Source organism: Sorex araneus, chromosome 1 (genome assembly GCF_027595985.1).
Source record: "Sorex araneus isolate mSorAra2 chromosome 1, mSorAra2.pri, whole genome shotgun sequence".
Taxonomy (NCBI): domain Eukaryota; kingdom Metazoa; phylum Chordata; class Mammalia; order Eulipotyphla; family Soricidae; genus Sorex; species Sorex araneus.
Window position 1 is genome coordinate 107,179,676 of NC_073302.1, and position 16,719 is coordinate 107,196,394.

The 16,719-nt window shown below is 39.5% G+C and overlaps 1 protein-coding gene and 1 non-coding gene across 3 annotated transcripts in view; one reads left to right on the top strand and one right to left on the bottom strand.

Annotated features, from left to right (window-relative positions):
* FBXL7 (F-box and leucine rich repeat protein 7) overlaps nucleotides 1–16,719 on the top strand; it is a 434,915-nt gene that overhangs the window by 305,923 nt on the left and 112,273 nt on the right. The gene's annotated exons all lie outside the window — the stretch shown is intronic.
* LOC129401238 (U6 spliceosomal RNA) lies at nucleotides 7,887–7,993 on the bottom strand. The gene has a single exon (XR_008628170.1). It is a non-coding gene; the product is annotated as a U6 spliceosomal RNA (small nuclear RNA).

Here is a 16,719-nt window from a genome sequence, read left to right on the forward strand (position 1 = left end):
TAAACAAAATAAAGCTTGTATTTGTTTTAAGGCTCCAGGCTTCTTCTTTTGAACCATGAAAGTTGGTTAAGTCCCCAGTGCCTTTCTGGATGGGGGGGAGAGGGGCAGTCTAGCATGGTGGGTGGTGAAGATTCTGCAGCTGTGAACATATCACTGAACAGCACAACTACCCAGGTGCATGAGGGTTGGGTATCGCAAGTCCAATTCCCAAATGGAAACACTATAAGATTACTCTACAGATTAGAGAGCTTATGCTAGAATAACTGAATACAAGATCAGTGCCCTCACTAGATGTTTGATAAATTATGGCTAAAGATAGCATCTTAACCTAGAATCAGAATTCAAAACAATCCTGAAAACAGATAAAAGATGGACAGTACGCAAGGCTAGCGCCTGGGTGTGATCAGGCAGCTACAGACATACTCTGCGGGTCCTCACGACAACCTGGATGGAGTTGTACATTGTTGTTTGAACATATTTCCCTGATGAGTTAGAATTTGAGTCTCTCTCGTGTACCAGGTGACACTGATATGTCTTCTTTGGAAATAGAATGTTTCTTCATGTCCTTTGCCCATTTGTTTGCTCAACTTATTTTGGTTTGGGATCCATGCCTTGCAATGCTTAGGGTCTTCTCCCAGCTCTGTGCTTGGGGGGTCAGTCCTAGAAGTATTGGAGGATCATGTGATGCTGGATTTGAGGTAGCTCCTTGACCCATTTGTCCATTTTTAAATTGTTGCTATTGTTATTATGTTGAGTTACGCAAATAGCTCAGAAGTGTCTTTTTATGATCCCATAAAATATTTTAGATTGTATTTCCTTCTCTTAAATTTTTTTTATTAAAACAACCTGATTTACATGGGGCAAGAGTAATAGTGAGTAGGGTACTTACCTTGCATGAAGCTGACCCAGGTTCAATCCCCAGCACCCTATATGATCCCCCAAACCTGCCAGGAGTAGCCCTGAGTCAGAGCCAGGAATAATCCCTGACCCCTAGTGGGTGTGGCCAAAAAAACAAATAAATAAACACTATGATTTACAAAGTTATTTGTAGTTGAGTTTTAGACATAGAATGTTCTAACACAGATCCCACCACCAGTGTCAACTTCCCTCCACCAGTTAATTTCCGTGAAAAATACCAGTGGGATTTGTACGAGATTGTGGAATTATTTGATAGGGGCTGTGTAAATAGTGGTTTAGTATGATCTTTAGTATTTCTACATTATCAACTCTAATATCTATGATTTTATGCTTATGCCTAATTATTTAATGCATTTTCATATTTCTCAATCTGCCTAAAGGTTTATAAATCTTGTTCATCTTTTAAAAACACCAAGGCTTGGGGGCAGAGCAATACTACAGCAGGTTGGACACTTGCCTTGCCTTTTATTGACTGGGTTTGATCATCATACCCCATGTGGTTGCCAGGAGTGGTCCCTGAGCACTGAGCCAGGAATAAGCCCTGAGCACTCCAGGTGTGACTCTCAAAATAACCACAAATAATAATAAAAAAACACCGTATCTTGGTTCTATTCATCTTTCCACTCCCTATCCTTAACTAACTGTGCTCTGATGTTTGCTTCTTTTTCTTCCATCTACTAACTTTAGGTTTAGTTGTTTTTTGTTTTTTTGTTTTGTTTTGTTTTGTTTTTCTACTTTCTTAAGGTGTCTTAATAGCCCAGGAGAGAGGGCTCCATTCCCAGAGACCTAAACCGCATGATAAAATCCCCAATGAGAATGTGCTTCAGCAATCTGGTAGGCGAAAGCTCGCAGAGGACTCAGCACAGGTCACGGCAGAACAGGAAGACCTCCCGAGATCTCGGAAGTTCCTGGTTGCAGAATCTCCTTCCTGTCTTCAGCCTCAGTGCAGGAACCTGGTGGATAGATTCACTGGGTGTGTAGAGGAACAGCGGCGGGTGGGGGTGAGAGGTCTCCTTTCCTTCCACCGTGACACCGACTGAACTGTGCCTTGGCTGACTTCTTACCTCTCTAAAGGACCCCCAGAGGGAGTTTTCTTTTTTTTTTTTTCTTCTTGGTTTTTGGTTCATACTTGGCTGTGTGCTGCTGTGGCTTCCTCCTGGCTCTGTGCTGAGGGGTGACTTCTGGCGGTGCTGATGCTCAGTGGCCATGTGCAGTGCTGGTGATCACACGAGCTCAGCCATGAGCAGGGCGAGTGCCTTTACCCCTTTCTATCTCTTTGGCCCCTGAAAGGAGTCTTCACACCCACAATTTCTCTTCATCATCACCAGTTGCAGCTGATTTGATGGAGAGGAGGGAGGGAGTTAGACCAGAACTGTGGTGGGGACATCTAGAGATTTCAGCCCCACAGGTGCAAGTAAGGTGCGCATCCTGCATCCTTGGAAGGAGGGCGATAGGAAGAGAAGGGCCAGGTGCCGCGTCCTTTGTCCCAGGGCAGATGCAGGCCCCTTTCTGCATGTGCCTGTGACATTAGCAGGTAGTGCCAACTGTTCTAGTCTGAAAGTCCCAGACTTCCAGGTGAAAGAAGTTTTCCTGAGGCTACACTTACAGGTTACTGCAAACGTGTTGGCTTAAAGAAACCAAAATTATTGTCTCATGGCTCTGGAAGTGAGAAATCCGAAGTCAAGTTGTTGGCAGGATTACAGCCCTCTAAAGATGCGGCAGAAGAGGGAAACATGGGGTGGCAGGGATGGGGGGAGACTTCTTTGCACTTTCTAGGTGCTGGTAACTCTCAGAGTTCTTGACTTCACCCACTTTCATGCTTCGTCTCCTCTGGGCCTCTGAACTGGGGGACAATTTTTGTTTGTCTGTCTTGGGCCACACCCATGTGTACTCAGGGTTGACTTCGGGTTCTGCACTCTGATTTTCATTCCTAGGAATGGGAATCACTCCTGGTGGTGCTTGGGGAACTATATAGGATGATGAGAATGGAACCCAGGTCAGCTGTGTGCAAAGCAAGAGCCCTACCCACTGTGCTCTCTCTCTGACTCTCGAATTGGGCAACTTTTAAGAGATCACCTGTCATAGAAATTAAAGCCCACCCATGTCATCTCAGTGATCTCGTTACAGGACCCTGAATCAGAGCTGCTAAGACCCTCCTCCCAAATAGAGGTCACATTTACAGGTTGAAGGACTTAGAATCTGGAAGTATTTTTGAATGGGACCTGGGGTCACTATTCAGGTCGTCATCACACAGAAATTCAGGGTATTGAGCTATTTTGTGAGTTCAGCTTTAAGGTTTAATCTGCTTAGTCTACCAAGAGCTATTCTGTGAGTTCTATTTGAAGTTTCAGACCTGCTTAGTCTAACAATAATGTGCTTTGATTCTCTTGTTCATTTATTTAAAAAATATTTACTGGTTGACTATTTTTATGGTTTGTTGTTGTTGTTGTTGTTGTTTTTGGTTGGGGGCCACACACACGCAGTGGTTCTCAGGTATTCTGGCTCTGAGCTCAGGGATCACTCCTGGAAGAACCATACGGGGTGCCAGGGATTGAACCTGGGTCTGTTCAACATGCAAGCAGGCACCCCGTCTACTGTATTATTTTTCTAGTCCCTTGATTGCCTCTTTTTTTTTTGATTGCCTCTTTTTAAGCCAGATTTATAGACACTGAATACAGTGCAGTGAACAATGTGGATTTAATCAAATAGTCATTGCACTGAACATGGCTGGAGGAGTTTCTGCAGCCTAAAGCTTGAGCTTAGGGAAAGTCAGTAGAAACACACCAGGGCTGGGGGGGTTGCTCAGCAGGGCTAGTATGTGTGTTTTTGCAAGACCTGAGTCCCGTTCCAGGCTCTGCCATCCCTGGTACCACCAGTAGCAACCCCAAGCACAGAGCAGGGAATTGGCCCCATTTGTCACTCAAAAACAAAAAACAAACCCAAAAAATTTAAAACAGTAAAAAACACAGAACTGCAGCTTGATCATCTTGTGACCTTAGGCCCGGAGCCTTGCCAAGTCCGTGCTATTGTTGCTTTGAGGACAAAACACACACATGGTCCTATTTTTCTATCAGAGTTGCTGCTCTCTTTTGTAAACAAAACTCTCTCGTGCCTGTGTCCACCAGAAGAACTTGACTCACCCAAATCATCAAGCTGATGCTATTATTTCATTCCGGTATGTTTGTATTTTACCAAGGAATGAAGGAAGAGACATTCTCATATACTCTGGAGAAGCCTGTTAGGTAAAAATAGAATTGGGTCTAGAAAGTTCACTCTGGAATGCCTTTCGATACACTTGTGATCATTTCATACAAGGTCTTTCAACACTTCAACTGAGTCATTCAAATTGCTCTAATTTATTTAATCCACCCACAGCGCCACCTCCTGTTCAAGAGGAGAAATACTGGTCAACAGCTTTAGAAGTGACTCAGAAACCTACAAAGATTTAAAATAAATAAGTGCTGTTTGCCACATGGTTTGTTTTAAGGACAGCAGCCCTATATAATTGAGGGGAGGGGAGGGCAGGGTGTGATTTTCATTATCCTATGTTCAGAATAATTGATGCTGAAATTATAAAGTTCAGAGCTAATAATAGCTTCCTCGACTAAGGATGGGTAAAAAGGGGGAAAAAAAAAGTGTATTTTGAATTGGCAATCTCCGGTGGGAAATATCGACAATACCTTATAAATACAGTCAGGATTTTCCCTCGGGGATTCCTTGGCCATTTGCTTATCTTTTGGTGTGAGTTTAGTGACAGGCTTTGTGAATTTATATCTTTTATTTTTTTGGTAACGACTTTGGGATACAGAGCTGAGCAGTGATCACACAATTGTGTGCTGACTTTAGGCTCCTGAGTCCTGCTTTTACAACAAAACATCTATTGTTTGCAACTAATAATAATGTAAGAGGAAAAAAAACTAACACACAAAGGTCTTTCCTCTAGAGATAGAAAGTTGGCTTCAGCGGAGAGAACACACAGGCGCATTTCCTGTTAGAAATAGTTTTCCTTTTTTTTTTTTCTTTACGCTTTATTTCTTAGGATAATGCTTTAGCCTGAATTGTTTATGAAACTTTAAAAGACAGTCTCAAAGTTTACTGTGAGTGAGTGTTTGCCCCAGAAAGGTTAAGCCTTGATTCAGTAGCTCTTACTTGCGGTGTACTCATCTGCCCAGTTTGATTCACCTTAGTGAGATTTCTTTTCCGAGTATTTTCTGGCTTCACACTGCCATGTCACCCAGCTGAAGGAGAAGAAGTCAACTGAGGCTATACCAAGAGCGGGTGAATGTCCACTGAGGAGGGATGGGCCTGGGGAGGAATGTAAAAGCACTCACGGTCACCTGAAAGAATTCTCAGAACACGATGTAAGTAGCACTTTTTGAAATATTCTTCTTTGTAATTCAGAGGGATGAAATCAAAAAGATGCGTCTAATTTTCCACAGCTTGGTTTTAAATGTGTTTCAGTATGAGGAGGTTATTATTCTTATTTTTATTTTTTATAGATCTGTCATTGGTTCTGTCTTGTTTAAGGAGTTGAGCTTGTTAACTCCTTGTTAAGGAGTTGAGCTTAATGGCTGTCTCTGTGGCTAAGGAGTGACCACTCCCATCGAAAAACTTCCCGTGCTATGCCCCCACCAAAACGTCCCCACCTGCCACCCCTTGCCCTCTAGTAACCCTCTAGTAACCAAGAGTGCTCAGTGAATCTAGAATATTAATGTTCCTTGACAGATTGTTCGCTTTAGTAAATCATATTCCACATATGCATATGAGTGAAACCATCCTATAATTATTTTTGCACTTTCTGGCTTCTCCTAATATAATCATTTCAAGTTCCGTCTATTTTATTCAAAGGACACTATTTCATCTTGTTTTTTCTAACACCCCCTCTTTAAAATTAAAAAAAAACGGTTTTAAATTATATCCAGCAGTACTCAAGGCTTATTCCTTTATGCTCAAGGATCACTCCTGGTGGTGCTCAGGGGACATATCTGTGAGGGAACAAACCCTGGTCAGCCACATGCAAGGCAAATGCCTCAACACTCTCTCTCCAGCCCTTCCATCATTTTTTAGAGAAGAGTAATATTCCACTAGGCACATGGACAATAGCTACCTCTTTATCTAGCCATCCGCTATTGGGTATTTAGATGGATTCCATGCTTGGCCACCATAATTAAAATCCTTATGAACGTAGTGGTGTAAGTATACTTTGAATTGCTGTTTTCGTGTCTTTTGGATAAGTGCCTAGGGATAAGATTGCTGCATCATATAGAATTTCCATTTTTTAAAGAAATGACTATACCATTTTCCCTGGAGAAAAGCCTAATACAGTTATCAAAATAGGCTGCAGTTTGCAAGCCTTGAACTAAATATGATTCGAATGAAGAAATGCCTAAAAGCCAGATATGACAATTAGTATCCATGTACATTCATTATAGATGTGAAAACTCTAGAATCCTTGTCTAATTTTAACAAAAGATGCTTTTTAAAGCACTTTGTATAGGAATTATCTGCAAACAAATATTGTGTTTTATCATTAAAATCAGCTCAGAGTTTTGCTTCATACATTTCTTCAAGGCGTGAATATTAAGCAGTCTATTATTCCTATGTTGGGCATGAATGGAGATGAATAGAATATATACTGGAGAGAAAAAGAATTTTCATTTAGAAGGGAAACATGCATTTTTTCCACACATTTACTTATTCAGAGGTCACAGTGGTGGTGTTGAATAATTTTAAAGGCACACTCCATCACTACTTTTACAGCAAGTAGTTAAAATAGCAAGTCACATCTTTAAGATGGAATAGCAGTCATCCCTCAAGTATCAAAATTTCTATTTTCAAATATTTGACAAAATCTCTATCATCCTTTTCCGTTTATGCCCTTCCAGGCAATTCCAGACAAATTATCCAGTGGGTAATATTTCTTACTAGTGTATCATTTCAAGCCATGTGATTGTGTTGATCTATTTTACCCAGTGTACTATCCCAGTGCTATTCATTCTTAGTAGATTATCTCAAGATGAAATTATTAGATTATTATTAAATTTAGAGATATAACATGGTTCTCAAAATCAATAGGAACCCCTGGAAATCTGTGAAATAATTTCTGCATTCAAAAAGATAAACTTTGTCAGAACTAAGGAAAACTACATCAGGGACTTTGCTGCCGAGCGTAGTATTCATAAGGGAGCACTTTTCAATAGATAATCAGTGAAGAAGACCAGAAAACAAGTGATTCCACTCACTCTAAGGGTCAGCAAAGTATAACCCACAGACTAATTCCTCCCAGTGAATCATTTATGTAAATAAAGTTTTATTGGAACACAACCAGGATTTCTTGTTTACACATTGTCTACAGCTGCTTGTATGTCATAAAGCTATGTTGTGAAGAGGCAACACATACTAGTCGGCATTCATGGCTAAAACATTGACTGTTAATCCTTTTTAGGAAAAAAAAGAATTCCCCAAACTCTGCACTGCTAGTTTGCATATTTAAAATCAACCCTAGTTTTAGTTCCTGAAATTCAAAAACCTGGCGAACGAGAACAAAAAGTCCAAAGTATGGAAACTGTATGAGAGGAAAGCACCAAAACGGACAAGTGTAGGATCCTTCCGTAACATTCGTTTCTTACATGGTTTGCAAAGGAGAGAAGCATCCAGAAGTTAGAGCGTCTTGGAAGTAAATATCACCTTCCCACAATGGCACAATCCAGCATTCCCTAGGATCCAATAATTTTGATGGACCAATTAAAGCCTAGAATTCTGTTGTCTGCCTGGGACGTTCTTGGGGTTGACCAATTCAAGGGCCAAAACTACTCACAAATCAGTGGCACCAAGTAACCAGGAGAATGTTCAGAAAGACATCAGCAGGAGTGCAGAGAGGTGCTGGGTGCTGCAGTGATTGTCTTGCATTGTTTGCTTTTTTCCTTCAAGTTTTTGTTTTATTTTGTTTTGTTTTTGTTTGTTTTTTTAAAAATATGGAACGCTTCACGAATTTGCGTGTCATCCTTGCGCAGGGGCCATGCTAATCTTCTCTGTATCGTTCCAATTTTAGTATATGTGCTGCCGAAGCGAGCACTGTTTTGTTTTGTTTTTGTACCACACCCAGCCTTGCACTTACTCCAGATTCTACACTCAGAGATCACTCCTGGCGGGGCTCTGTGACCACATGGGCTGGCAGGGATCAAACATGGGTCTGCTACGTATAAGCTGAGCTGCCTACCCACTGTACTATCACTCTGGCCCCCCGAACATGTATAAATGTCATTCACTTTTTATTATGAGCATAGTTGGTATTTGAAGGAATAACACGCATCGCAATCATCATGAAAAGGTACAGTTTGGGGTCTGGCTTTAAAATATATTACTGGTTGCATAATTTGAAATACAGAGTGAATTTCAAAAGAAAATATCAAACAGTTTGGCTTGAGTGTCATGAATATATCATAAAACGGATTCATTTTTACCCCGTAAGAAATCTCCTTGTTATGAAAACATACTCTTTTATCATGGTGATCATTATAATGGCCATGGGGTTCTCTAAACTGGATCAGCAGTTATACCTTGGGCTTTTCTGGATGCATCTGATCTGTGAGCCCAATGATTGCTGATGGAATTTGTCGCTTTAATTATTTGGAGGCAAATGGCTCCAGGGTTGAGCTAGAATAAGCAGTACCTTTGTAAGACTTCAAGGAAGGCACTGCTTTATTTAGCTAGGACGAGACATGCTTTACTTCTTCAGGACCAATGCAGCCCTGCTCCGTAGGGTGTAGCCTGCTTAGTGGAAAACTGGATCCTTGGCTGCATCTCTTGGCTAAATATCTGGCAAGGTACAGCTGTATTTGTGTTCTGTTTGGCATGGACAATGGCAGAAGTAGTGAAAACAGATTCATGGTGATGTATCTAGTTCATTATATGCAGCGTTCCAGACATGATCTAAAGTCAATGTTAGTTGGACTGTTGCATTTGGATAGCTAGGAAAGACTGCATTCTAATAAATACAAATTAAGACAGCTTAATAATAACCTACAATTTCGAGAAGAAATTTGTGATGGCCATGCTTTTAAAAACAGCAACTTTATGCTCCTGAAAGAAATTATATGTTCTAAAACTTGAAGTCATCTCAATCATAGGAAATATTGGCATTTAAATTTGCCTGGACCTTTAGGGGGAAAGTAATTTGGGTTTTTTTTCCACTTAATTTTCCAGATAATTGCTGTGGTTCCTTCCCATTTCTCCATTAATCCAGCCCAGATGACAGAAAAGAAGTAGCAGAGAAAACTGGGAATTTAGAGATGGAGGAGTAAAGCAAGATGGCCAAAGCATTAGGATCACGGGGTCACTTCGCAGGCTTTCTCCTGGCTGCAGCTGTGGCGAACCATTTCTTGCTATTTCTCTTCATCTTCCTGACAACCCGATGCTTTCTCTTTGGAAAGATTGATGACCGGGTATGTCTGTGAAGCTCACCATGCCCACAGACTTTCCAGAATTCTCCTCCTCTCCTGGACAGCGGGTAGCTCTATCCTTTGCTCTTGGCATGATAGATGGAGAAGCAAATGAAAACTGCTTAACACATTTCATGTGTCTCTTTTCTTCCAGTTCCTTTTTGGGGATATTTAATTCATATTTGAATAATTTATTGTAAATCTAGTCCATGTATGAATGTCTGCATTAATGTACAATTTGTAAATGACCGTTTTGTGGGAGAAGGGAGGAATGATTATGGTTTTTATTTTCATATTCATTCAAACCTTTCAAATTCACAAGAACAATAGTGATTCTAGAAGGAATTCGCTGAGTAGCTTGGTGGGGGAATTGGAATGACTTTCCATAAGGACTGTGAGTATCGTGAGTTTTTATTCACTTATATATGAATTTCATATTCAAAAGATAAATCAAAATATTTAAAAAACCAAAATGCAAACAAAGGAGCAGTAATTTGTATAAATGCAACATCTACATTCTCCCCTACGATAGAATTGCAAAGTTCTAGCAGGCATCCTCTCTTGGGGATTTTTGTTTCCCATTTTGTTTTGTTTAATTACTGACCATTTTACAAAACGGTCTTTGAACAAGTTTCCTTTTTAATTCACATGGGAACAAAGTTGTAACAAGGGTTCTGCCTACAATGAGAAAAAATTACTAACACCTTGTCAGTATTCATAAATACTTTGAAATACAGAAATAAACCTGAGTAAAACAGAGTGTATTGGACAGGAAGTAGTTGCTCTCATTTTGAATATTTAAGAGGAATAAAGAAGGTTAATGTTATCAGTAAGACTTCATCAAATTAAAAAGGAACAGTGTATAAGGAAACCGTCAATAAAATGAGAGCTGTGGGATGGGAGAAATTATTTGTAGATCATATATCTGATAAGATGTTAATATCTAAATATATAAGGAACTCCCTGACCCTGAACACGACAGGGACAAATGGAGACATTACTGACACCCGCTCAAGCAAATCGATGAGCAACGGGACGACAGTGATACAGTGATAAGGAACTTTCTTAACTCAGTAGCAAAAAAAAAATTCAATTAAAAAGGGGCATATAGAATACACCAAAAACAGCAACAAGTCTCCCAATGGAGACGTTACTGGTGCCCGCTCGAGCAAATTGATGGGCAATGGGATGACAGTGATACAGTGACAGTGAATTAAAAATGAGAATCAAGTGGAGGAATACTGGTACTTTGTTGGTGATGCTGATGTAAAAGTATGAATTTGTACCACTAAGACATATAAAGTCATGTAACTAATGCTATCAAAATTCTAAAAACAGCTCACAATATAAAACTAATTTTAAAATAGGTCGCTTGATTATAAAATTTGGACATAGGAACTTAATAGTCATTTAAAAAAAACAAAGACATTCATATGGTCAACAAGTACATGAAACAATGCTCAGCATCATTAATCATCAGGATATTCAAATCAGGCCTTGGGCGAGCACCTTCCTTCTCATACAGTGACTGTTATCAAAATACAAGAGGCAAGTGCTGGAGGGAGGGGGGCTCAAGGGGATGAAACCCATCTCCACCGTTAGTGGAAGTGTAAATTGATGCCAACGCTATGAAAATAATATGGACAGTCTTAAAAAAATTAAAATAGAACATGCTTTTCAGATACTTCACTCCTAGATATGTATTCACAGAAATCCTAAACAGGCTCTTGAAGCTGCCTCTCCACACCGTTGCTCACTGCAGCTTCCTTTACCATTTTTGACTTATGGAAACAACAACTGTCCATGGATGGGTAAATATAATTTAAAAAAAAACCCTCCGGAGTGTGTAGGTCATAGAATATTATCCAGACATGAGAAAGAACATCCTGGCGTTTGTGTATTTATAGCAATATGTCTTGTCCTTGAGGTCATTTATCACATTAACTGAAATAATTTCAACTGAAGGAGGCAAATATGGTATGGGATTGTTTATATGTGAAAGCTAAAAACAGGTGATCTTGTAGAAACAGAGTCCAGAATAGTGGGAGAGTTGGGTAATACTGGGCAAAGAGCATACACTTCCATGTGTAGGAAGAATAACTTCTGGGAATTTATTGGACAGTGTGATGATTATAGCTAATAAAACTGTTTCAGAAACGTGAGAGTTACACAGGGAGTGGAGAAGGAATGTTCCCTTCTTTTTAAAATTTAAATTTTTATTTTTTGGCTTTCCGAGACATACCCAGTAATGCTCAGAGTACTCCTAGCTCTGTACTCAGGAATTATTCTTGGCAGTGCTCAGGAGACCATATAGGATGCAGGGGATCAAACCCAGATCAGCTGTGTGCAAGGCAAATGCCCTACTCACTGTACAATCCTCCAGAGCCTGGGAACATTCCCTTCACATACACAAAAAGACGGTAATTGTGTGGCAAGTTGCAGGTGTTAGGCTATGGTTTTGGTCAGATGCAGGCCATGGTGGTGGTTATTTTGCAATATATGCCTATTAAATCAATACTCTGTATTCCTTCACAGTATTCTATGTCAACTATACTTCAGTGAAGGATGCTTAGAAAGAAGCAAAAGAGAATTACGACAAGACAAGGGCTGTAGCTGGTGGATGATAGGAATTTACAAATTTACATCCTGCGACAGACTTTCTCAGTTTGCAGTTCCATGAAAGATATCCCTGTTATTGCAAATGGAGAGTGTATCTTTTTCAAAACTTAGTATTTTGTTATGTGTTTGTGTGTGCTTTTATATATATATATATATATATATATATATACGTATTAGATATGATACCATATTAGTATTCTTTCATTATCTATTAATGGGTTCTAGGTTTATTTCCAGATCTCAACTATTGTGGATAGTGATGCAGCGAACATAGTGGTGCTTATCTTTTCAAATTTGTGTTCTTATGTTTTTTGATAGGTAGTAGAATTTATTGGATCTATACGGTGTTTCTGTGTTTGTATCACTTGTATCACTTGTCTTCCCATTGATCTTCGATTTGCTCGAGCAGGCGCCAGTAACGTGTCCATTTGTCCCTGTCGCATGTTTAGTTTTAATAATCCCCATGCTAGGAGCTAGAGAGGTAGACCAGAAGCTAAGGCACTTGCCTTGCTTGTGTCTATCCCTGGTCAATCCCTGGAACTACATATGTTTCTGTTTCTCTTTGTATTGTTGATAAGTTCCTAAAGACATGTCAAGGATCAGTTTGAGTACAGGTGATGCCTCTGTTTTATGGCTTTGAGTCTCACATTCAAGTCTTTTATCTACCTGAAGGAACCTTTCTGTATGATTTGAAATAGTTACTAAATGCAATTATTTCACAGATAATTGTTCATTTTTCCTACACTTAAGAGACTTTTATTTCTGAAAAGACTGTAAAGAACTGTTAGTGTTGGGAGTGGGTTCGTGTAAAGTGACTCACTTTGAGTCATTGACTGATGTTCCCGTGGAGGTTAGCACAGTTAATAGGGAGGCCCACCAGGCTATAGACTCAGGCAAGAGCTCAGCTGCAATCTAGATTGGACTTCCTCAGTTTTGGAAAATCTGCTTTGTTCTTAAAACCTTCAGCTGATTGGGTGAGCCCTCGATGCTCCTCTACATTACCTGAGTCTATCTTTACAGTCAAAGGTATTTTGTAGCTATAGATATGAACCGCATCTACAAAACACCTCCACTGCGGAGCCTATAGTGTGTCATTACATTATTAAACCCTGTAGTCAAGCCAAATTGACATAAAACTAACCGTTATATTGCACTTGAATCATTGCCACTTAGAGGAATAATAGTAAAGACTATTGTATGTAATAGAATTTCAGATAGAAAGCAGGTACAGAGCTTTTCTAATGAAGAGCCAATTATACAGGACAAAGAATGTTATTGGGCCAACTGTGCAGGTACTGTTTAGACGAAGCAGGGAATAGGAGGTAGAGATGCTCTAGCAAATTGGTTATTGAATAGAATTCAGTCATTTGGCATGACAATGCTTATTAGCTATCTTGTCATAAATTTAATGCAGAATTTGGAGGTTGAAATAACATGTTATACAAAATAATTTTTTAATGTTTCTGTTCTTTTTTCCTCTCCCCATCCTTTCCCCCTTCTTCTCTTTCTTCTTTCCTTCACTCTCTCTCACAAGCATGTGCGTGTGTATACACACACACACACACACACACACATACACACACAAGCAAACACACCATGTTTTTCTCTCCTTTGTCTCTCTGCAGTGCCACTGGTAACTCAGGGGTTGCCACATTTAGTTCATCCAAGATTAAAAATGCATTAGATGATTTCTAAATAACTACTCCAAAATCTTTTTAGGGTTTTTTTTTTAAATAAACAGGCAACTTAAGCATCACTAGCATCTGTTTCTCCTCCTCCTATATCTTGCTTTAACACGTTCACCCACAAAATCATGCCTTGGTCATAGCAAGAACAATACAAAATGGGGATATCACATTCTCAAGTGGGTGAGTGTGAGTCACATGTGGGAACCACTGTGTTTGGGATCTAGGACCTGGGCATTCCACAACAGCCCACAAGAACATTCCAAATATAGCTTTGTTATCACTCAAAGGAGACACAAACATTCCAACCAAAAAAGTGATAATTCTTTTCTGTGGAGTCGACATCCTGAATTCTTTCCACTACTTAGAGTTATTTTCAATTATCCCTTTTAACCCAAATCATAAAATCATTGGTTTCAACCTAAACATTGTTTGCTAATACCAGAATACTTTTTTTAGGATTTATTTTCATTACCACACTTCACCTGATTTCTTCCCTTAAATTAAAAAATTTAAAGTTGATTATTAAATTGGGTTTTTTTTTTGTTTGGACTGCCAGAACCTCATTTTATGAACAGTGAGACTTAAACAGGAATACCTTTCTGTTACAAATCTGGGTTTTTGCAGGACTTGTTTATTCTGGGATGATTTCTCCTTGGTTTGTGGATTCTACCTCCCTGCAGCTCTTGTAAAGTACCAGTCATTTAAGAGGAGAATCCACCAAAGCTCTTATTTTAATGTAATGACCTCTTTGAACTCTATTTCCAGATCCAGTTAGCATTCTCGCGTTTTTGGATTTAGAACTTATAGGTTGATAAGATGGGAGTGAGGGGAATATAATTCAACCTAGATAAGCCATCTGAAGACTGGAACAGTCTTTATTTAGCTGCTCACTGTAGGCCAGTGGGTAAGGATGGTATCTCTTTAAGACCCTAAAATTTCACTCTTTCCCAAACAGAAAGCCACACTCTTTGAATTGGGTAACTGAAAATACTCTACATTCTTAAGTTGTAGGGAACAAAAATCATATTAAATGCAGTAGGCTATCATATTAAGGCATAGCTTTCATTTTAATAAACTTTAGATTTTTTTTCATGGCTGTAACGTAAGATCTAAGAGTCAGGAGTTCATTGTGGATTCATCTAATAACATCAAATTACAAAATTCTTTAAAAAACTATATCACTGTGGTCATTGGGAAGTTTTATAAATAGTTGACGCAGTGCCCCAAAGGACCAGCTAAGCCCCTAAGGTCACCAAGTATCAAACGTAATAAATTTCAGGAGAAAAAGTATCCATCTATGAGATACGGAGGGAGGGGAGAGATATTTAATCATTGGATTTTCAGAAGGAAGCTAAGTTATAACAAGAGTTTGATAGGATTTCCTTAATCTCTCAACTTCTGTGTATGCAAAATAAATATTCTCTGCTTTCATTAAGTGATGTTGAATTAAAGGAATAGTTTGGACCTTGAACAAGAAGGAAGACTTTTCACTTTTTTTTATTTTATTTTTTAATGAATCACTGTGAGGTACAGTTACAGATTTGCAAACTTTCATGCTTACGTTTCGGTCATACAATGTTCGAGTTCCCATAGCTCCACTGGTGCCCATTCTCCACCACCAATGATGCCAGTATCCCTCACACCACCCCCACCCCACCCCCCTCACCCCACCCCGCCTCTGTGGCAGGGCATTCACTTTTGCTCTCGCTCTCTCTCTCCTTTTGGATATTGTGATTTGCAATAGAGGTATTGAGAGGCCATAATTCGGTCTATAGTCTACTTTCAGCATGCCTATTCCATCCATAGAGGGCCCTGCAAGCACCCTTTACTTGGTGATCCCTTCTCTATCTGAGCTGCCTTTTCTCCCAGCCTGTGAGGCCACTTTCCAAGCCATGGAGCAAACCTCCTGGTATTCATCTCTACTATTATTGGGTATAAGTCTTGAATTCTGTTAAGTGAGATGAGTCAGAAAGAGAGGGACAGACATAGAAAGTACAATTTTACAAAAAGTACAATTCCACAAATTGTACTCATTTATGGAATAGAAAGTGACAGAATGCGAGACTTTCCTCTTTTCAGAGTGAGTAAAGGGCAAGAGTTTCCTTGTATTCCGCCCTTTGCATTTATTGTCAAGTGACCTGTTTTTTTTAAAAACTTCCAGGGTCTAGTATGTGGCTCAGTGGTTAAGTCTTTGTAATCCTGTTATGCATACTTCCTCCCCCCCCAAATGAAAACTCTCTCATAGACTCAAATTTTCCATATTATAAAGTTGTTTGAGGCCGCCTGATTCAACTGAGGCCCAAGAAAGGCAAAAATGATTCAACTGCACATTAAACATTTAAACAGAAATATTGAAAACTTAAAACCCAAACCCACATCATTTGTTAAATAATTCCATTTGCTCATTAAAGGCCACACAAAGGAGTTGTTTTTATTCTCTAAACTTCTGTAATAATGCAAAACTCTTCACTGTGTGTGGTACTTGTTGTTTCTTTAGTTAAAGTTGAAAAATTATATAACTCCCCAAATGCTCGCACACTTCAAGTGTGGATTTGTGGATGATTCATTTCAAACTTACCTACCCACATATCTGTTTCAATTATCTTTGACATATGTGAACAACAAAATGAAAAATAAATCCCTGGCATCGTTTGAGCATACATGGGTAGTGTAAATAATGAAAAGTAGATCTTTGGTTGAAAGTTTGCAAAATTAGGGAAGATGACAGTGTTGGAAGGTTTTGAGGGAAATTGAATTGAGGTCCATCATGGTTTGACCGGCCACGTGGGGGCGCTGTTGAGACTTTGGTTCTTTGTTAATGGCCAGGTAGGGAAGACAACAGACTCACAAGTGGGATTCTGTAATGAATTACACATGGGGTCACCCTTCTCTTTATCATCATTGGCCCAGCAGAAATGTTTGTGACAGAAAAGACAAATCCACAAGATCAGCTGAAGGGACCAGGGGTCAGCATGTGTTCAGTACATCTCTCCTCTCGCATGCAAGACAGAAGCACCCCAGAATAGGATGGATAAGGATTTCTCTGGGGCTTC